Source organism: Crocuta crocuta, unplaced genomic scaffold, assembly GCF_008692635.1.
Source record: "Crocuta crocuta isolate KB4526 unplaced genomic scaffold, BGI_CrCroc_1.0 scaffold317, whole genome shotgun sequence".
NCBI classification, from domain to species: Eukaryota; Metazoa; Chordata; class Mammalia; order Carnivora; family Hyaenidae; genus Crocuta; species Crocuta crocuta.
This window is the reverse complement of record NW_027530984.1, coordinates 4,049,293-4,071,537: the sequence shown is the minus strand read 5'-3', so window position 1 is coordinate 4,071,537 and position 22,245 is coordinate 4,049,293. Positions and strand designations below refer to the sequence as shown.

At 36.6% G+C, this 22,245-nt stretch overlaps 1 pseudogene; it reads left to right on the top strand.

Moving 5' to 3' along the window:
• Positions 1-2,891: 2,891 nt before the first annotated feature.
• Positions 2,892-22,245, top strand: part of LOC144236596 (peroxiredoxin-2-like) — a 55,134-nt pseudogene continuing 35,780 nt past the window's right edge.

Here is a 22,245-nt window from a genome sequence, read left to right as displayed (position 1 = left end):
TTGGATTTGGATGTTTATAATGGAGTTCCAAGCAGGCAGTGCTGCTCTAAATGTTGAGGGCTACTGATAAAAGAACTAAATCAAAGTCATTTTATAACAATGGATACATAAGATGTCAGTAACATTAACCCATCGTGTCAAACATGCCGAGTTAAAGGTTGGTTATGGGAAAATTGGTTCATCGTCATAGCACATTGAGCATTCAGTGATTTACTTGGAGCAAAACAACAGTTTCTTCTCATAATATTTATTATCTTAATTTGACTATTATTGATGATACAGTTTTTTATATTTGTAACTGGATACTGGTATAAATACAAGCAGTGTTATTCTTATCCATGATTATGTCATATTGTAAAAAAAATTGTTATGATCATACTGATATTCCATGATATTTTCCCCATTTAAAAGTGATGCTTACATAATTCAAATTTGAGGGGAAAAATCCTAGAGTTATTTTTTCTATCTCAGTTTGCAATTCCTAATTTCTATGTATCTCAGTTTAAGTTTTTCTTCAAGTTTTTATTTTAAATTCTAGCTAGTTAAATAGGATCATATTGTTATCAGGAGTAGAATTCAGTGATTTATCACTTACATATGACACCAAGTGCTCATCACCACAAGGGACCTCCTTAATCCCCACACCCATTTAGCCCATCCCCCCACTTCCCCTCCATCAACCCTCAGTTTGTTCTCTATCATTAAGAGTCTCTTATGATTCGTTGCCTTCTCTCTCTTTCCCCTCTTCCCTATGTTCATCTGATTTGTTTCTTAAATTCCACATGTAAGTGAAATCATATGGTATTTGTACAGAACCACAAAGGACCCCAAATAGCCAAAGAAATCTTAAAAAAAAGAAAAGAAAAGCTGGAGGTCTCACAATTCCAGACTTCAAGCTGTATTACAGAGCTGTAATCATCAAGACAGTATGGCACTGGCATAAAAACAGACACACAGATCAATGGAACAGAATAGAAAACACAGAAATGGACCCACAACTATACGGCCAATTCATCTTCGACAAAGGACTGAATATCCAATGGAAAAAAAGTAGTCTCTTCAACAAATTGTGTTGGGCAAACTGGGTGGCAACAAGCAGAAGAATGAAACTTACATGATGCACAAAAATACATTCAAAATGAATGAAAGACTTCATTTTAAATTCTTAAGCAAAAAATCTTGATTGGCCTAGCTCATCACATATCCTTCCTTGACCCGTGAGCTGTGATCAAGGCGGTAGGTTTAGAGTAATAAAACGCTTCTCTCCAGCCAACTCCTATTAATTGGGACTCTTTACACAGAAGAAAATTTGGGGAGATAGCCCCATCTTGCCATCAACAGTGTTATTAACCATTAAATATGAGGATGCTGCCTAAAAAAAAGGAAGTCTAGTTTTTCTTCCAGTATGCAGACTTACATTTTAAGCTGGGACTTCAAAGAAAAGACTGCCTAAACCTGAATGACTCTGCAAAGGGGATTTTTTTTTTTTTTTGCATAGTAGCAAGCCCACAAGGGAGGAATTTTTAAGTGGGGAACCTCTCCTTGAATTTCACAGCATATCCAATAGGTGGCCCTGCCTATGCTTTCCCTAATGCGTATGAATACCAGTATTTCTTTGATGATGCATTTCATGAGCTCTGTGAGACACCTAACAACTTATGGAGAACAGGCTTCTAAAAAGAGAAAGGCTTTTGATGAATGCAGAATTATATTAAGTAATCGGCACACCTTTTGTTATGTTGATTGTGTCCTGGTTTTCACTCAACTGAATGAAAAATAGAAAGGTCTGAATTTCTCCCTCAGCTATGCACATGCAATTCTTTCCAAAAGCCCACAGAGCTAGGTCAACCCTTGCTGGGGAAAACAGACTGGACTCGGGACATGCTGTCTTCTCCAGTGTTCTTTTTTTCCCACCCATGCAATGGCCTCCCTTTGTTATTGTTGGAAACAACCAAACGTGCTTTAGTAACTGCTGTTCTGAATTTCTCCGCTTCTGCTTACTCTGTCCTCCTCTCCCTCAAATCCATTTACAAAAATCTATGTCATCTCCTTCCACTCTGCCTTGTCACCTCCCCACATTCCCCTATTTTTCATTCTTGTGTAGTTAATTCCCCTTCAATTACACTTAAACCCAAGCCTATTTTTCACTTAGCTTCTGATAAGTCTCTCCAGGTTTTTCCTCTTGAATGTGTTGCAATTAACTTTTTTTAGTAAGTGCTACTGACTTTCCATTGACGTCCATTTCCGTGGTAATGCTATCTTTGTGATACGCTTACTCAGAGAAGAAACGGGACCTGGCTTCATAAGTTTTAGTAGAGGAAGTTTCCATTTTCTCACAAAATTATTTCCTGATGCTACAGAGCAAATTGCATCCCCTTGAAATGTATTGTATTTCCCATAGGGGCAGTTCCACGACTGGGGAAGTCACATATGTGATAATGGACACTTAGTTATATATAATACATTTGCATCACAGCCACTGTCAAGCCCTACCTACTCTATAACTTAGAGCAAATATACTTGATTCTTTGGGAACTTCCGTAAGAAATGAACTCTTACTGTGCTTTCTAGAGTAGCTCTCTCCTTTCAGTTTTTTATAATGACATTATTTTGTCTGTGTGTCCCAACACTCATTACTAGAACAGAAACACTCAATGGTGAGGTTGAGGTGCTCAGCATAAAGCCTTCTATCTATATAATAATTTAAAGTAATAAAGTTAGGTGGTAATTCTCTAAATGGGCACAATTGTATCATCCTTATTTCTAGTACAAAGGTGTCTCCTAGGCCTTATAACATTGTTAAAAATGAAACTCCACACACTGAGTAAACACAAGCAAAAGATGAGTTTGCAGCAAGGGTTTCCACCTGAAGACTCAAGGCTATGGGAACAATGAGTTCTGAGTTGCTTACAGCTGGGGTCGTCACAGGGCAAATGCAGAAGTTTTTGGCTTTTCCAGCTGATTGGCTGCCTAGTTGTCTTCCTCATTTGGATCAGGCTGGTTGCATCCAGGATATAAGGACGTCGAGTACTGGTACAGGCTTGGTGTTCAGCGATTGGCAAGTGTCCTCTGCTGATTTCTAAAAAGAGCTGTAAATTCCTGCAACTTAGGTAAGGCTAAATTTTATTTTCTTTAATGTACCTGCATTGGCCACCTCCATTTTATTTCTACTATAAATGACTCCGTTTTAGTTTGTTTCTACAACATTAAAAATTAAAACTCTACTCATGTGTAGAATTGGATCACTGGGTAGTAAAGGACCAATTGAAATTTTATATTGTTAAAAAACTAAAATTCAGCTGAGTAAACTTTAAGGATTTTGTTGGCTTCATTCAATGATTCTTGAATTGAGTAGCATCCAGTCTAGCAGATAGGAAGGAGTTCTAAGGAACTATACAAAAGAACTTTTATAGGCAGAAGGTGAGTGTGAATAAGGAAGTTATAGTAGACAAAGAAGCGAGTTGGTCATTGCAAGGTCATTTTCCATTTGGGGATTGCAGGGGTATGTGAGGCAGACTACCTAACTAGTGCTGATCAGTTGACTCAGGTTTGACTGGTTTAAGATTTTATTTCAGGGAGAGCTGAAACTGATTAAGTCAAGTCTTGATTTGGTGATCTGGGGCATAAAGCATTCTACTTTTGGCTTGTTGCCTTGTTTTTAACAATATGCTTAGTAAAAGAAATATAAATTAAGAATACCAAATAATATTTTTCTTGACATTTTAGAACATAGAAGTTTTATTTTAAAGAGGCACATCTTTTGATTGTTGGTTTCTTTAAAAAAAAAAAAACTATCCAAATAAGTTTATACAGATAATTTCCCCATTGTCAATATTCAATATCTTTTTATTGATCTTTTAGTGGTATTCACATCTGTGGTTATGCTTCTCAAAAGAATCTCTGAAAGACTGCAATTATTAGTAAGTTACTTTAATAATTAATGGGAGTTTCTAGAATGCTTTTTGGCAATGAATATACTTTTGCATTTTGCAGTTGAATTGACAATTTCTTCAAGTTACAAATTCAAAAACCACATTTTCCTTAGGCCTTTAAGCTATTTTTCACAAATTTTATCATGTCATTTATAGATCTAAAAATTGCCTTTGAGAAAGAACACCTTTACTCTGTTACTTATTTGTTAATTAAAATTGATTAGCTCAAGTCTACGATTTAAACTCTTGAACAATCAATTCCTTGAGCGACTTAGTTAATTAAATCCCTTTAAGTATTTTAAACAGAATTTATAAGTTCAGTATCTTCAATTTGTTGTAAGCGCTGACCTGAAAAACAACATTTGAAGATGTCAGAAATTATCTACCTGCTCCGTGCCTGAGTTTGAAACTTATTTTATATTTCAGTTGATTAATTTAGCAGACACTTTATATAATGCTTAGTCTTTCTCAGGCTGTGCTGCCAAGATGATCTTATTGTCAGCAGATCTCTTACTCTTAAGGTTACCACGTAAACAGTTCATTCCTCTTCCCCTGGAAGGGAGGGGATGGGACAGTGGAGTTATCTACTGGAGCTTCTGCAGATGAGACGGGGAAACCACGGGGAAACATTCCCTAAGCCACTCAGCCAACAGATACAATTACCCAAAACCTCCAGTTTTGTATGCTTGTTCCTTTTTGGGCCTAACCACTAAAACTATTCTTAAACAGGGCTGTGACTGTCTCCATTAGTGGAGAACATCAGCCTGTGACCCGTCAAAAACCATTGAATGTGACGGGGTTCTCAAAACAAGGGAGGCTTTATTCAAGACTATTAAAATAGGAGTCAAGGTTATTGCAATGGGAGAGAGGGAATGAACTAAATTTCACTGAAACAAAAGGTGGGAGACTTTTAATCACTGGCGTGAGCTAGGAAGAAAGTAGTGGCGAATCCTAGATGTCCATGTGATTAGACCTTCTGAATTTGCTAATTGGTGCTTATGAAGTTGGGCTCCACTCCTCCCACAGAGACGGGGAGTCTGAGACCATCTTTCCTTCCTTCTTTCTTTTCCTTTCATTTTAGAGACCATCTTTCTCAATGATTACCGTTCAAAAAAGGTGATTTGCCGGTCCAAGAAAGGCATTTCTAGATTGTAGAAAATGTGTATCTCAAAAAGTCAAAGAAAGAATGAAGTACATGCTCTAAGAAAAGTGATGTCAAGAGACTATAGTTAGGAAGCAAACGGTCTAAAATTTAGTTAAGGTGGGTGGTATTGGTTTTGCACCCAGAAGATTCAGAAATGGATAAAACTGGGAGCTAAATCAAATCTGAGTCGATCTGTATCGGGGGAGAAAGAATGAGAAACCGGCAGCTGTTCTCTTGTCCAGGCTAATATCTGGGAGCGCCTAAGAGCTCTTTGTACAACAGATCACCTTAGATCTGTTCTATTCTTCAACATGCTTAAAGTTAAAACTATATCCTTCTGTTTCTTCCTCCCATTTCTCAAACGCTACTTCATCCTATTTTAGGAGGTACTTAGAGAAGTTAATAAGAACAGAAATGTATGTTGATACTTGTGATTCTGATATATTTAGTGAGTATTGTAAAGGGCAGCGATTTGTTTCTTGATTATAGTGTGGTTGCAGATGAACTTACTAAGTGCTGTGTTCTGAGGAGAGGAGAACAATTCATATTAAGGGAAACTCCTGCCTGGAGAGTTTAATTTTTTTGAAAAAAAAATTATTCAGTCTTCTTCATGATATACCACATTTTTTTAACGAACTTGCAATTTAATTTTTCAGTTCTCCTATGGCAGCTAAACCTACCAAGGGCACAGTCACTGGTTTTGATTTAATGGAAGTAGTGGGTATCACGCAGAAGGTGAGACGAAGTGGATTCTATTCATAAGGGAGGAAATTAAATTTTCAAATTTTGATTGATTCTGGAATCCACACTTTTTCATGATAAGTTGATAAGATACTTTGAAGAAACACTGAATTTAATAAAGTGCAAGTGTAAGTATGCTAATTGAAAAAAGTTAGAAAGTGTTAGAAAATCAATTCATTTTGTAAGTGCGCCGATAAAGAAGGCTCTGCAAGGGGATTTATGTAAATGTAATGAATTAAAGCATTTATCTTGCAAACTTGATAAACAGCAGTAGGCACTTTAGAGGGGGGAAATAATTAGTTCCTCAGCTCTCATGTGCACCGAAATCATTGTTACAATTATATTTGTTTATTACTTCAAAATGACTTTTTCTTTCAATGCAACACAGACTTAGGAACTTACAATCACATCATTTTTCCCTAATAATTTTTGTTTATATGTAATGTAGGGGATGGACTCCCGTCTTTAATAATGTTGTTGGACCTTTTGTGTCTCTCTCTCCTTAAGAAGACACAATAATGCTGAGAGTTAGCTAATTGTAGGCAAGATCATTTTAGGAACAACCATTCCTCTCTAGCCCTCTACACATTGTGTAGATTGGAGTTGATGATTTTATTTTTTAGAATGAAAAGAAGATCTGTCGCTTCCTTTCTTAAAATGTCCAATGTCTCCCCATTAGCATGCATAAGGTTCCCATAAAGCATTTTACAATCAGCTCCTGCAAACTAATCCAAATTCAACCCCCACTAATTGCCTCCGCCTTGAACTTCGCATTTCGGTCAAATAAACTCTTAGGTCCCTTTTAGAAGCTGTGGATCCTATGGGTGCGCTGCTTCTCCAGAGAATTCTGACTACTATAGCTCCAAAGGTTTTGGCCAAGTGAAGCTGAAATGATGCCACCGTTACTGCCATGGTAACTAGGGTAGGAGGTGGCTGGTGGGAAGAATTAGGAGGTCAGGTTTGCCATGTTAACTTTGAGATCCGGATTTGACATCCTAGCAGAGCTGCCTTGTGAGATGTCCATATACAGATTTGGAGTTCTGCAGAGTAATCATAATGTTAGGTTTTGCAGCAAAGGGTCAAGAAAGAATTCGTGAGGGATACCTGGGTGACTCAGCACCCGATTCTTGATTTCGGTTTATTTCATGATCTCACAGTCATGAGTTTGAGCTCTGCATAGATTGGATTCCCCACTGAGTGTAGAGTCTGCTTAAGATTCTCTCTCTCCTTCTGTCCCTCCCCCTTTCTCTCTTTGACACACACACAATTGATTATCTATTTTCAAGTTGGGAGAGAGTTATGGATAGCATAAGTCTCTAAGAAATTTTGAAAGTAAGGTTTCTAGAACTCGGAGGGTGCTGTATCTTTTTGGAAAAAGGTCATTTATTACAGTCTAATAAAAGCTTACTGGTCCATATGCTTGGAGGATGATTGCTATCAACAATCTTGTGGGGTAGAGACAAAGGAAGTTTCCAAAGCAATTTTTATATGTTAAAGGAGACTTACAGGATCCTGGAGGTAGAGCTAATGTTAAGCTACGACTGGATTTTGCCATTAGCAAAGTACTAAAATCGAGGCAGCTGAGTTCCCAGAGGAACTTGTCAGTGGGCTGTAAGTTATTGTAAGTAAATTTATGTTTTCTAAATTTCTTTTGCCTTTGTTCTCCACATCAATCACATCTGGATATTATGAAATCAGGCCCTCTTCAATGACTAGAAGTCTGTGTAACTAATTCAAAACACTAAAACAAACAAAAATAACAAAAGGATAGTCTGTTTTACTTACTTGGTCATCTTAAACTTTTAAATAATGTTCAATTACTTATTTCTTCTTGACCTCCTAAAAGAAAAAGGTGATTTCCCCCCATATCTTCAAATGTATATTTGAATGCTTTTCAAATAGCCTTTTAAAGTTTGTTTATTTGCGAGTTCAAGGCCCTCCTTCTTCTGTGAATCACAAAGGAAGCCCTAGCGTGTTTCAGTGTGGGAGGTAGATGGAGTCCTTGTGCATGAAAGAAAACCTATAAAATTTTTGTGAAGTAGATGCCAGCTTCTAGATGACCTGACATTTGAGATTTAAATCCAAAGTGGCAAGTTGTGACCGTGTAGATGGTATGGGAAGCCAAGCTACCAGATAAGATCATGTTGGGAATGAGTAAGATAGAAAAGAGAGTAGTCCAAGGACAGAGCCCTGGGGCACACTCACATTTAAAGTTCAGGAGAGGCAAACATACTTAATAAGAGATTATAGAAAGATAGGAAGAATTCCAGGTAGATACTAAGAGAAGAAGGTATTTTAAAGAAAACATAATCAATGGTATTGAATACTACTGACATTTCCTCTTACACATCCCAGTTGTAATTCATATTCATCCTCAGCTCTCCTAAATTGGGCATGAAGGGTGCCAGAATATGCTACGTCAAAATATGCCTCTTAGGCATTTGGATTATTTTGAGTTAAAGGCAATTGAGAAGAGAGGCAGAGAAAGCTCTTTACCTTCCCCTGTCTAAAAATAGAGTACACATTTTCCCCTTTATAAAGAAAATTTCCATTTGTAAAGAAAATCTACTTATCAGGAAGGGAGCTATTCATGGAGACAACTTTTATTACCTGAGGACTTACCTGCATACTGGTTTTTGTAACTCTTGCTTACCATACTTCCCCTCCTTCTCTTTCCCATAACTTGCCTTCCTTGCCCAGAACCCCAAATCTCCTTTTCCTTTCTTTAGCCTAGATGGAATATCAACCTCAGTCATCCGGCTCCCTCCCTGAGCCACATGTTTCTTTGTGAACTTTTGTGCATATTTACTTACTTAAGATCATGTATTTTCTTATTAATCTGTCTTTTAGGAGTATGATTTATGGGCCCCAGCCATTGAACATGGGAAGATAGAGGGGAAAAAAAATGTCCTCCTCCGCAGGTGCTTTTTCCCTTTGCTGTATTTCTGTGAAGGGAACCATAAGCAATGTAGCTACTCAAGACAATAACCTAGAAACTATTCTTGATTCCTACTCCTTTCTGTCTCCAATTCCTATTCATTACTGAGGCTTGATGATTTTGTCTTTTAGATTTCTCATGAATCCACCATTTCTATTTCCATTTAGACGACTATAATAACCTCTGCTCTGCTGGTAGCCACTCAAATTGGTTCTCCACAGGATTCTTTTGAAATACAAATCTAATCTCCAGTACCCCCTCAATAACCTTCAACAGCTTCTGCGGCACTTTTAAGATTAAGACAAAACTTTTCAACATGAACTACGTATACCTCTAGCTTCATCTCCTCACCCTTGAGCTCCTATTGCCCCCTATCAGACTCCTTGTTTGAGTTCTTCCCACTCACCCTTTTCTTTTTCTTTTTCTAAATTTCAAGTTTTTATTTAAATTCTAGTTAACATATATGGTAAAATTGGTTTCAGGTGGAGAATGCAGTGATTCATCACTTACATAAAATAACACCCAGCGTTCATCGCAAGTGCCCTCCCTGGTACCCATCACCCATTTAGCCTACCCCCCACCCACCTCCTTTCATTAACCCTTAGTTTGTTCTCTTTAGTTAAGAATCTCATCCTGTTTGCTTCCCATTCTCATTTATATTTTTCCCTTCCCCCATATACATCCGTTTTGTTTCATAAATCCAATATGGTATTTGTCTCATTTACCTTTTTCTTACTAGGTCTTCACACATTCTGATCCCTGTGTTCAGATCACTTCTCATATCTCCTTGTTAACTTATTTTCATTATTCACTTTAGCATACATGTAACTACTTCAGTTAGCCTTTCTTGAGTTCCCTACCCAGTTTAAAATTCCCCATTTTGTATTTTCTTAGCACCATAGCCATTATATACTTTAGCAGCATTGTAGGCTTCTTGATAATGCTTTACAAAGGCTCAATAAAGACAGGGCTGCAATCACCTTTTTGCTCTTACTTTTTTCTGACTGGTACATAGTAGGCACTCAAATATTCAATGAATAAATAAATATCAAATGCTTTCATCCAGGACGTAATGGTTTCTTTACTCTTCTTTTCCACCACCAGACCTTTAGCTCCTGGATGGGTAATCACTGAACTTAATCACGTAAGCTTGGCAGTATACCAGTAAAGAGAGGCTAGGTTTTGCTGCAGTAATAAATATCCCCAAATGATAGAGCTTAACACAACAAAAGTTTGTTTCTCTCTAATTTAGTGAATAGCTAGGACTACGATGACCATAATGTATGGATTCTAGTGTATATAAGGACTAGACACAGATGAATTGACTAGTAATTCACAGAAAAATCAAAGGAGAATTAGTTCTTTATTTAGATTATAATCTAGGGATGACTTTCATCGATTTGTTATTCCAGAAGGTAATCACTTATGGCCATGTCCAATAGATAACACATCAATGTGGGAAAGTGGACAGGAGTGCAAAACCAGCATGCCGAAAATTACAGCTTTCCAGGAACTGCTAGAACCGAAGGAAAGAACTTGAGGAGTTGCTCTAGACTTCCAGACAGCTCAAGATTGCATGTTGACCGCAATGTGGGTTATGCTGAGTAAGAATAAATAACAGTCCTTGTTCTTCTTGTTTCTCTGCCCTTTGCCACACGATCATGGATTATTAGTCAAAGCAGGAAATTAAACATAAGAACCAACCCAGTGTTTTTGTTTGGCTAGATTCATCACCCCAAAAATGATTTTACTGAATAAGGTTTGTTTTGTTGCTGTTGTTTTGAAATATTTGTGGATAATAAAAAATTCTCAGTGTAGATGGAATATCTCTAAATACTAAGAGACCAGAGGAAAGATCCAACGTAGTCTTCACTTTTAAAATACCACAAAAGTACTGGAGAAAATTGTCATTTGAAGATGACTTTTAGACAAAACAGAGTGCTACGATTAGCACAAGAAAGGTAAAAAACTAGTGCCATGGGAAGAAAACAATTAAATTACAACAATGGTTTAATTTAATGGTTGCCAGGTCTACATCGTCATTTCTTTTGTTATTGATTTAAACTTTTTAATTAAAAGCACATACTTTATACAGATTGTTGTTTAAATAAAAGAAGATTCATACAAATATTATAGCCCTTACATGATACCATATTTGTTTGTTTTTCTGTTTTCCTACCAAAGTAAGATATTCTAATGGGCGTAGTCTCCTGTCTTTCTCTCTACATAATTTTTAAATAAAAAAACAAATGAACAGTCGAGTGGGAAAAAAATGAGGAGGGTCATAAAAGTAGATAAATTTCAGTTTCTTCACAACTGGTCTAGTTCTGAACGAGTCCTAACTACCATATATATATACTCGCATTCTGAGAACAGGCCCACCTCAGGATCAAGAGCTTTTATTGCAAACTGAGAGATTCAGAAGGTATTTTAACTCGTATTTTTTAAAATTAATGCTGCTGAATCCTGGTGGAGATAGAGAGGATTGGGAGCCACAATAGATAGCAAAAGAGGCAGAGATAAGAGTGAAGAGAGAAATAAGCCAGAAAATTAGTGTTTCAGAATCACAATGATGAGGAAATAGATATTTCCCAGTGACTAAGCACCTCCTGTATGACGTCTCTCCTAGGTTTTATAACTAAGTACAGAGGAGACTTCCAGGTGTAGTCCCACAGGAAGTTGAGTCGTGGCCTGTTAAAATTGAAAGCAGTAAAAATTATTATCAAAAGTCAACTTTGTCTTCTATTACCATTTCTTCTGTCTATACCCTTGTACTCAGAATGAAGAGCTTCTCCAAATTTCAAAGCTTGTTTTAACTCTTGAGGCAACAGGATGTAAGCATTTTATATTACATGAAAGAGAAAGAGCTCAAATAGAACACGCTTTAAATTTTTTTCTTCGAATACATTTTTCCACTTGTATAAAGAAAAACTAAACCTTGAGAACAGATTTGAAAAGTCGTTCTTGTAAACTAGCCAGTATCACTTATGTTCTTTGACTGCAAGCAAGCAGAACTTGACTTTGGTTGTCCTGAACAACAACAAATGCATTGGGTAGCTATTAGGCAGCAGGGCACACACTCCAAAAAAGAAACCAAACAACCAGAACTCAAAAAATAGATCATAGGAGAGTTCCAATACTTTGGGTTGCAAGAAGAAACAATAAGATTATTTTGGACATTGCTGTGAAGATAAATCAGAGCTCAACAATCTTTAAAAATAATGTTTGAGGTAATTTTCGACTTACAGTTTTAGAAAATTGGCAAAAATAGTACAGAATTTCCATCTATCCCTTCTTTATAGCTCTGATCCATACTGCAACTATTAAACCCAAGAAGTGAACACTGTTGTAGTCTTAATAACTGAATGAAATAACTTATTTGAATTTGCTCAGTTTTTCCACTGATGTTGTCTGTCTATTCCAGAACTCCATTCAGAATCCCAGTTTACTTTAAAATTTAAAAAAATTAAATTTTATTTTTCCTTAATCTCCTCCAGTTTATAACAGTTCCTTTGTCTATCTTTTATGTCTCTCCATGTCCTTCATGATCTTGACACTTTTGAAGGTTCTCAATCAGTGATTTGTGGAATATTCTTCAATTCATGGATGCCTGAAATTTTCTTATAATTGAATTAAGGTTATATTTTTGGGAAGTATACCACAGAAATGATACGTGTCCTCCTCAATATGTTGTATAATGAAGTTCATGATGTTGATATGTTTGATTATTAAGCGTGCTGACCTTGATCACTTGCATAAGGTGGTTTCTGTTGGATTCCTCCACCGTAAAGTTACTATCCTATCCTTTGTAATTAATAAATGCCTTTGGGAGTTACTTTGAGACAAATCCACTTTCTCCTTGAAGGTTTGACCAATAATTTCAGCATCTATCAGTTGATCTCGGCTGCAGAAAGTTATTGCTGTGGTGTTTGTCAATGCTGATTTCATATTTCTCTCTGTTACTAATTGAAACTTTTTTTAAAGAGTTATCTTTTCTTCCTAATGTGTTTATTTGATTATTTATTTGTATCAATATGGACTTGTAGATTTTTTGTTATTTCACAAAGATTTGTTTTATTGAAGTATAATTGACATACAATATCATAATAGTTTCAGGTGTCAATCATAGTGACTCAATATTTTATAGATTATTAAAGGATTCCCCTGATAAGTCTGGTCACCGCTACAATGCAAGATTATCACAATATTATTGATTATATTTCCTATGCTATACATTATATCCCCATGACTTACTTCTTTTATACCTAAAAGTTTGTACTTCTTAATCCTCTTCTCACCTACTTTGCCCACTCCCATAAACCCTTTTACTCTGGGAACCAACAGTTTGTTTCAATATCTGTGAATCTGTTTCTGTTTTGTTTGTTCTTTTATTTTGCAGATTCCATATATAAATGAAATCATATAGTGTTTGTCCTTCTTTGTTTGCTGTATTTCACTTAGAATAACATCATCTAGATTCATCCACATTGTCAAAAATGGCAAGATTTCATATTTTTTATGGCTGACTGATATTCCAGTTTTTATATGTACCACATTTGCTTTATCCACTCTTCCATCAACAGACACTTAAGTTGCTTTTATATCTTGGCTATTATAAATAATGCTACAATGAACATAGGGGTGCATGTATCTCTTCAAATTGAGGTTTAATTTTCTTAGGATAAGTATTCATAAGTGGAATTGTTGGATAATATGGTAGTTCTCTTTTCAATATGTTGAGGATATTTATTTTTTATGGGTTATAATCTAATTTGCGTATGTGTGTGTGTTTGTGGAAAGCCTCAAATATTTGGGCTTAGGCCATTAGAAACTTATTTAGATTGGTGCCTATGTTTTTGACAAGTCTCTATCTATTTTTTTAAAACCCTTTCATACTAACTGATAACATGTAGTTTTCAGGTTCATCTCGTATTTTCATTGCCCCATCCTGGAACCAATTATTTCTCCAAGGATCCCTGATTCCTTTTATTGAAGGATAGTGTTTAGAAGCCAGATCTGGGCAGGGTACCTGGATAGGTCAGTCAGTTAAGTCAGATTCTTGATTTCTGTTCAGGTCATGATCTCACAGTTCCTGAGATTGAGCCCCATGTTGGGTTTTGCAACGACAGCACATAGCCTACTTGGGATTCTCTTCATCCCTCTTTCCCTCCCCTGCTCACATGCATTCTCTCTCTCTGTCTCTGTCTCTCTCTCTCTGTCTCTCTCTCTCCCTCTCAAAATAAATCAAAAAAAGAAAGAAACTAGATCTGGGCATTACGTGTGCTCATTGTTACTGATATATCATTGCTTTCCTCCTATTTTCAACAGAAGTAAGGAATACGTGTATGAATATTCAGGCATACTCAAATATCTATATTTATGTAACCATTTACTTGGATATATATTAAAGACCATGCGTTTTCACTGGGATATTGACTGTTTAATCTAACAAAAAGGTTCATTTTTGGCTTTCTTTCTTTGCTTTTTATCTTTGTGATCCAACAGTGACCAACCTGGCTCTTACTATCAACCATAGGTTTACTTATTTGTTTAAATCTAATATACTTAAGAATTGTTTCCAAATTTCTCACTCCTATCACTGTAGGAAACATTTTTATCACTGGATCACAGCACTTGTGCAGTTTTTTGGTTTTTGTGGGGTTTTTTTTGGCCTTGGAGTACCCAAAGTTATATACATTAGTTCTTTTTTCCCCTACCTCGTCCCTACTGCAAATAAATATGGTTACTCATCACATGACTCATATAATAGAGTTCATTTGTTAGTGTTTATTTTGGATTCCTCCCCATCCTCATTGGTTTTAATTTGTTTCTTTGTTGAGTGTATGAAACATCACTATGGGTCTATACATCAGAGCTATACCAAAAAGTACCCCCAGAGAAGAAAGGTTCACTCCTGTTCCTGCTTTCCTGTTTCTATTCCTCCCTTGCTCTTTATAGATAATCAGTTCTTTTTAGTTTCTCATTTGATCTTTCAGTACTTATTTTGCACAAATGAGCTTATAAGTGTTTATCTTCTTATATCCACTATTATCTTGTGCTTTGTTTTTCACTTAACAGCATATCCTTGAAATCATTGCATATCAGTTTGTAGATCTCTTCCCCAGCTTATATTACACCTAGACAGGACTTGCATTGTGTGGTGCACTAGAGTTTATTCAACCACTTTCCTATGTATGGATATCTATGTCGTTTCAATATTCTGTTCCTACAAACAATGAATGACCTGATGCATATGTATTTATTCTTGGTGGTGTCTTTTTAGAGCAGATTTCTACAAGTGTGATTGCTAGGTTGAAAGCTGTGTGCATATGCAGTTGTGTTAGGTATTGCTAGATTTCCCACCAGAAGGAATACATATTTGCATTCCTACTGGCAATTTCCCCTGACAGTCTCACTGGCAGAATGTTCTATTGCATTGCATTTTTTTAGTCTGACATATGAAAAATAATATTTTAGCATTGTCATAATTTGCAATTCTTTCATTATGAGTGAGTTTGAACTTTTTTTCCTTGTGTATGAGGAGAAATTTTTTTTGACAATTACTTGTTCATATCTTTGTGACATTTTTATTAGGTTGTAAATTTTCTCTCCATTTTAAGAGTTATTTATATGCTAGGGACATTAGCGGTTTGATATATGTTATGAATAATTTCTCTTGGTTAGTTTCTTTATACCTCATTTATGGTGGGGGTTTTTTTCATGCAAATTAGGAAAAAAAAAACAACTACGGTCAAGTTTACTTATCTTTTTTTTATTGTCTCTGGATTTTGAGACACAGAAAGTCTTTCCTTATAATGAGGTTAAAGCAGAATTCATCTTTGTTTTCTCTTACTGTTTGTTTGGTTTCATTGTTCAATTAGGTTCCTAATTCATTTGTTGTTGTTTTTTTTGTTGATGGTGCGAGATATGGATCTAATTTTATTTTATTTTTTCTCAAATGACTCCTTAGTTGACCCAGCACCATTTATTTAAGAATGTCCAGCCTCACCCAGGGATTTGCAATGTTATCTTTGTCATATATTAAGTCCATTTGTATTTCTGTCCAATTATGTACTTTCTATTCTAATCCACTGATCTATTGTCTAGAAATGCACAGTAACACACTTAATTATAGACTCTATAACAGTATGTTTTAATATCTGCTAGGCTAGTCCTCTCCTCATATTTCCTTTAGCCGTATTTTCCAGACTGTTCCTGCATGGTTTTTATCTATATGAAGTTTAATAGCATATTATCTAACTGCAAAAATAGCTTATTTGCATTTTTATTGGGATTGCATTAATTTATAAATCAATTGACCTCTTTATTTTGAGGCATTTTTTCAAGAACAGGAAATGTCTTTCCATTTTTCAAATCTACTTTTATGACTTTTGGGAATATCTTACAGTTTTCCTCATAGAAATTTTATACATTTGATATTAGATCTATTCCTAAGTAGTCTATTGTATTTGATGCTTTTTTAAATGTATTTTTCCTCTACCTTTATGCTTTTTAACTATTTATTACATGTGTATGTGAAGGCTATTGATTTTTTACGTTAATTTAATATTTTTCTTTACTGAATTATCTTATTGTTGGAGGTAGTTTTATCTGATTCTCTAGGGATTTCAGGTGTACTATCTTATCTGCAAGTAGAGATAGTACTCTTTTTAGTCTCTTGCTGACTTCTCTTGTCTAATTATTTTGGCTAATGACTCCAGTACAATACCAACTAACAGAAGAGATAGTAGAAATGCATGTAGTATTTCCCCTTTAAGATAACAGCTTAAGAAGTACGGTGTACACACACACACACACACACACACACACACACGTATATTTTAAAAAAACATGTTGGGGTGCCTGGGTGGCTCAGTTGGTTGAGCGACCGACTTCGGCTCAGGTCATGATCTCACGGTTCATGGATTCGAGCCTGAGTCAGGCTCTGTGCTGACAACTAGCTCAGAGCCCAGAGCCTGTCTCCGGATTCTATGACTCCCTCTCTCTCTGACCCTCCCCTGCTCATGCTGTCTCTCTCTCTCTCTCTCAAAAATAAATGTTTTAAAACATGTTAAAAGCATGTATAAAAGCATGTATGTCTTAATTATTGTTTTTTTTTTCTTTTTCTTTATAATGGGTGTTGAATTTTGTCAGAGGTATTTGTAGCACTTATGAAGATAATCATAATTTTCCCTTAGATATAATATGATATATGAAATTATAGTTTTTCTAATATTAAGCCATTGTTACATTCCTAGAATAAATCCTAGTTGGTGATGGTATAGTATTTTCTTAGCCCTATACTGGAGCAGCACTCCAGTATTTAGAATGTGATTCTGCTTTTTATTTTTTATTTCTATCTATTCCTTTAAGGAAAGTAATTTATAAATTTTATTTATTTTTATTTCTATCTATTCCTTTGAGGAAAAGATTAAATTAAAATGAGTTCACGAGGAGGATTGGCCTATCTTTTCTGTCACTAGACACTTCCTTATTTCTCTGCCCTCATCTGCTACTCTCTGCTCACTTCACTCCATCAATACTAGCTTCCCCCCGTTCACTGAATACATGGGGACATGCATTTCTCAGGACTTTTGTAATTGCCATTCCATGTTCATGGAGTGATCCCCCACCCCCACCCCATACATACAAGAGCATGGCTTGCTATTTTATTTCCTGTGGTAGGCTCAGTAATGGCCCCCGAAGATACCAGTTCCTAACCCTTGGGGTCTGTAAATGTCTTACAAAGCAATCGAGTTTTTCAGATGTGATTAAATTCAGGATCTGGAGATGGAAAGATTATACTGAATTATCCAAATGGGTCCTAAGTATAATCATAAGTGTAGTTACAAAAGAATGCGGAGGAAAATTGGATGCAGAAAAAGCAATGTGACCACCAGAGCCAGATACTATACTTCTGACTTGAGAGATGGAGGAAGGAGCTCTGGGCCAAGGAATGGAATCTAGAAACCGGAAAAGTTCAGGAAACAAATTCTTCCTTAGGGGGTCCAGAAGCACCATGATTTCCTCCAAGTGAAACTAATTTCAGATTTTTGACCATCAGAAATACACGAGAGAATAAATGTATATTGTTTTAAGCCACTAGATATGTCATACTTTGTTACAACCCTGATAGGAAACTCCTATGCCAATATTTACTTAAAAGTCACCTTGTCACTGAGCTCTTCTCTGACAACCTAATTGAAAACTGTAACTTCCATCCCCACTCTCTGTTCATTTTCCTGAATTTTAATTTTCTCTGTAGCACTTGCCATCCTATTAAATAATTTACCTGTTTTGCTTGTTTCTGTCTTTCCCCATTGAATGTATGTTATCTGAGGGAAGTCTTGGGTCTGTTTGGTTCACTGCTTTGTATGCAGCACCCAAATAGTACCTAGGAAACAGAATTTTCATTCAGAAAATTACATTGAACAGATGTACATATCCTAGCACAGGGGGTGTGCAAAAGAAAATGAGCACAAATCAAGAATCTATAGAAGATATAATAGACTCTGAACTTGAGAGTCTGGCAGTCCTGAGTAGCCTAAAATGAAAGAGGGGATTTGACTACAGGAGGATTGGATGGATGGATGGATGGATGGATGGATAGATNGATAAGGGACTGTTGACTGAAGCTGAGAAGTCCCAAGATCTGTATTTAGCAAGCTGGAGAACCAGGAGACTGATAATGTAAGTTCCATCTGAGTCAAAGGCCTAAGAACCAGGAGAGCCAATGTCTCATCTCTGTCATCCGGCCAAAGTAGTACCTTTTTACACATTTTTTTTCTATTCAGGTCTTCAACTGATTGGAGGAAGGCCATCCACCTTAGGGAAGGTAATCTATTTTACTCCATCTACTGACTCAAATGTTAATCTCATTAAAAACCATACAGACAGAAGAATGTTTTCCCAAATGTCCAGACATCCATTTTTTTTGTCTTTTGTTTCTTGAAAATCTAAAACTATGCATTGTATGTATTATTGGATAGTATGACCACAATCTTCCCAGTATTAAGAAAATCTAAAGATCTTAAGGCAGCTTTATGTGGAGTGCGTGCTATGATTGGTTTAAAAATGTGTGTTTCAGAAAACCTTTTATTTAACAAATATATTGCTTTAAAAACAGATGCAAAATATACTTGGAATTTTTGTTTGGGTTGATAGAAATTTGCTTACATTAAAATGGATAAAATTAAATGTTAGTGAAAAGCTTTTTAAAAAAGTTGACACATAAACTAACCACCACAGATCCATCTCTTTTCAAATTGGTACCCATACATATCTCCTTAAACCATATTTAATCTTCAAGTAGAGACAATGACAAGGTCATAAATCTGACTAACGTGATAAAACTATTCTATGTACTACATCTGCTTTACTTAGTCTACTGATTCAAATGCTAATCTCATTCAAGAACACTCTCCCAGACACACCAGAATTATGTTTGACCTAATGTCTGGGCATCCAATGGCCTTGGCAAGTTGACACATAAAATTAATCATTACAGGGGTATAATAAACTCTCTAGATGTAGTGGACCAAGATGGGGGCAGGGGACTGGAGGAAATGTGACCAAAACTAAAGGTCTCCACTTTTCCCTCCTTAATGATTTTGTTGGGACTCCTTAAAGAAAGATTAGCTCAAGATGGGGAAGATTAGGATAAATTCTTTTGGGACAAAGGCAAAAGAGGCAAAAGAAATCCTTGTAGCTCCATTTATTTTTTTGTTTGTTTGTTTTTTATGAGAATGTGATGGGAGAAGTACATGATTTCCATAACAGGGAGAGCCCCAGCGTGCAAGTTCTCTTCTGAAGTAGCCGAGAGAGGAAGAGAGATTTCATTCTTTTCAGGGCTGGTGCAGAACTCCTCCTAGAGAGAGAGGAGTCAGATTTGGTTATAAATATGAGGATGAGGCCCTTTGGGCATGAGCAGATGTTTTGCAATAAAACAGAGGGCCAGCTAAATTGTTCTGCAGCAGAAATTATCTAAAACATTGGGTGGGAGCTATGGCTGAGTGAGTTTGTTTTGAGGAGAAAGGGGCAGCAATATGGTACAAAGCTAAAATCCTAGTAAAAAAAATAATCACTGCAAATTCCCTGAATAAGATCAAGGACTTTTAAAGGCCAAAGGTGTCTAATAGTCAATGTTGACTTTCCTTCTGTGCAGTTAAGATAACCTACCTCTCCCACTATTGTCTCTAAATTCTTAAGTAAAATCTGAAATATTTGCCATCTTGGGTTGGAGGAATTGGAGAGAACAAATGTATCAGTCTGTGACTAGGTGAGGCTGTGGGGTATAGAACAAAGTATTGTATACATCGTAGACCTAATTTGGAATGGAGATTGAGAAGCAAGCTGAAACGATGAGGAGAAATGCATCTTGAGCACCACATCTCTACCCAAATAATCATAAGGGATTTGAGGAATTCAAGCCAATGTCATACAAATAACTAAGGGTCTGACCACCACAATCAGCTGGACAAATCAAGGATTTCTAGATGTTTAGATTACAAGAAACATTCCTATTGCAGTTCTTTATTTGGCTTTCTAAAAACATTGTTGGCCTATATAGGAAGCCACAACTGGGGTGAAAGTCCAAAGGATTATGAAATCTTACGTGGGATATTTTTGTCCACATTTATCCTTTGGATCTTTTCCTCTTAAAAACTAAGCTCTGGCACATTTGTCTGGGTTGTTTTCTCTTCCTTTCTGTGGCTCTGTGTATGTGCTGTTGCTTTTGTATTCATGCTCAGTGGTGTATTCTCTGAAACTTCTATCAATCAGAGCCTTCCTTTCAAAACAGAACTGACGTGGAGAAGATCTGGAAGTCCACATTGGAGTCTCACTCGGAGATGTGCTTGGAAATCAAACCGTCAATGCAAGCCATGTTATTAATCAAAATAGGCTCAAGGGATATTTGCCTGGCAGCACTGCAGAAAGCAGTAATGAAATTAAACCAGTGCCTGTGGGTAGTTACAGATGAAAAAATTTTTCTTTACTTGTACAATGACAGATAAATGGTAAAGCACATTAGGGTTTGAAGGGCCCTTTTGGAGAAGAGCTGTCAGAATGGCCACTGACACACCTCAGCTGGTTGTCAGAGTCTTCTATGCATCCTAATAGCTCCTCTGCCATGGCTGCCAGGGACTGTCATTCATATCTCATAAAGTAAGCTAAGAGTTGGCATCTCTTCATTGTTTCAAACTGGAGGCTAAACATTCTTCCAGGCAGTGGCACCTGGAAATAAGGACTAAATATTATACCTGGGATTTGGAACACAGTTGGGTCTGGGTTCTTCTGAGTCTTTCATTGGTTCATTTATTTAGCCAACAGATTCTTCATGAATTCATCATAGGTGCACACTTCCGCACGATACAAACATGACTTAGATACATATTCTTCCCTGAAGGAACTTTCAGTTTAAGATGAGAGAAACCATATGTACACATATATTCAAATGTGCCACAAGTCAGGAGTGTTAAATGTTAGGAGAATATCATTAGGTTTATTATTTTAATTACTCATTTTGTCCTTCAGGGACAGCCATGGATAAGGCACTAGAGATAAGAGGTCTATGCTTTCTGCCCCCAATGCTTACTCATTACTCAACCCACTGTGGTCTGACATTCACCCTCACTAGCCCACAAGAAATATTCTTTACAAACATCACCAATGACCTAATGCTAAAAACTTCAGTATATCTTCCCTCTTCAAGCAACTTGATGTTCATATCTTCACTTCTTCCTTTATTTTCTGCTCAGTCAGTACTTACAAGATGGACCAACATTTCCATCAATAAACTGATTTCACCCACAACTTCCAAGATGGACCTTTCCCCCGGGCTTGCTGACTTCTCTTCTCTAGCTCTCTCCACTGGATCTTCTCCCTAAGCCTGAGCCAACAGTGAAAGTGCCTCCCCAGTTTTTATCCTGGCATCCTTTGCTCCTCTATACTCTTTCCTGCTCCCCTTTCCTTGGAAAACCTCACACATGAACACAGCTTCTTCCATCAGCTTTATGCTATGGACTTCAGATTTCTATCTTTAGCAGTAACATTTTTGTGTATTCTCTATTTCTGAGTTCCCAGTGAGCACATCCTCCTAGATATTTCTCAGGCATCCCAAACTCTTAGAAAGAATTTAATTAGCTCAATTTTAAAACTATCTGTACTCTCCATCTGCCCCCATCCTGTCTTCCTTATCTCCAAATGGTTCTACCATAGTGATACGAGTGGGTAAGCCAGAAACCTAGGGGTCACCCTTCCTTCCTTCTGTTTGACTCTTCCCAAATTGTTAATATCATCTGAACCTACCACATCTTCATCTACAGAGTTACTCATGGCCGTCATTATATTTTACTTAAACTTTTGAAATAGCACCAAGTGAGTCTTTTTATATTTTACCTTCTCCTCTGCCCTTCACACTGGTAGCAGAATTATCTGTGAGGAATTTCAGATAGTTGAAGTGCCTGCCAAGTGGCTGCGTATGTCCCTAT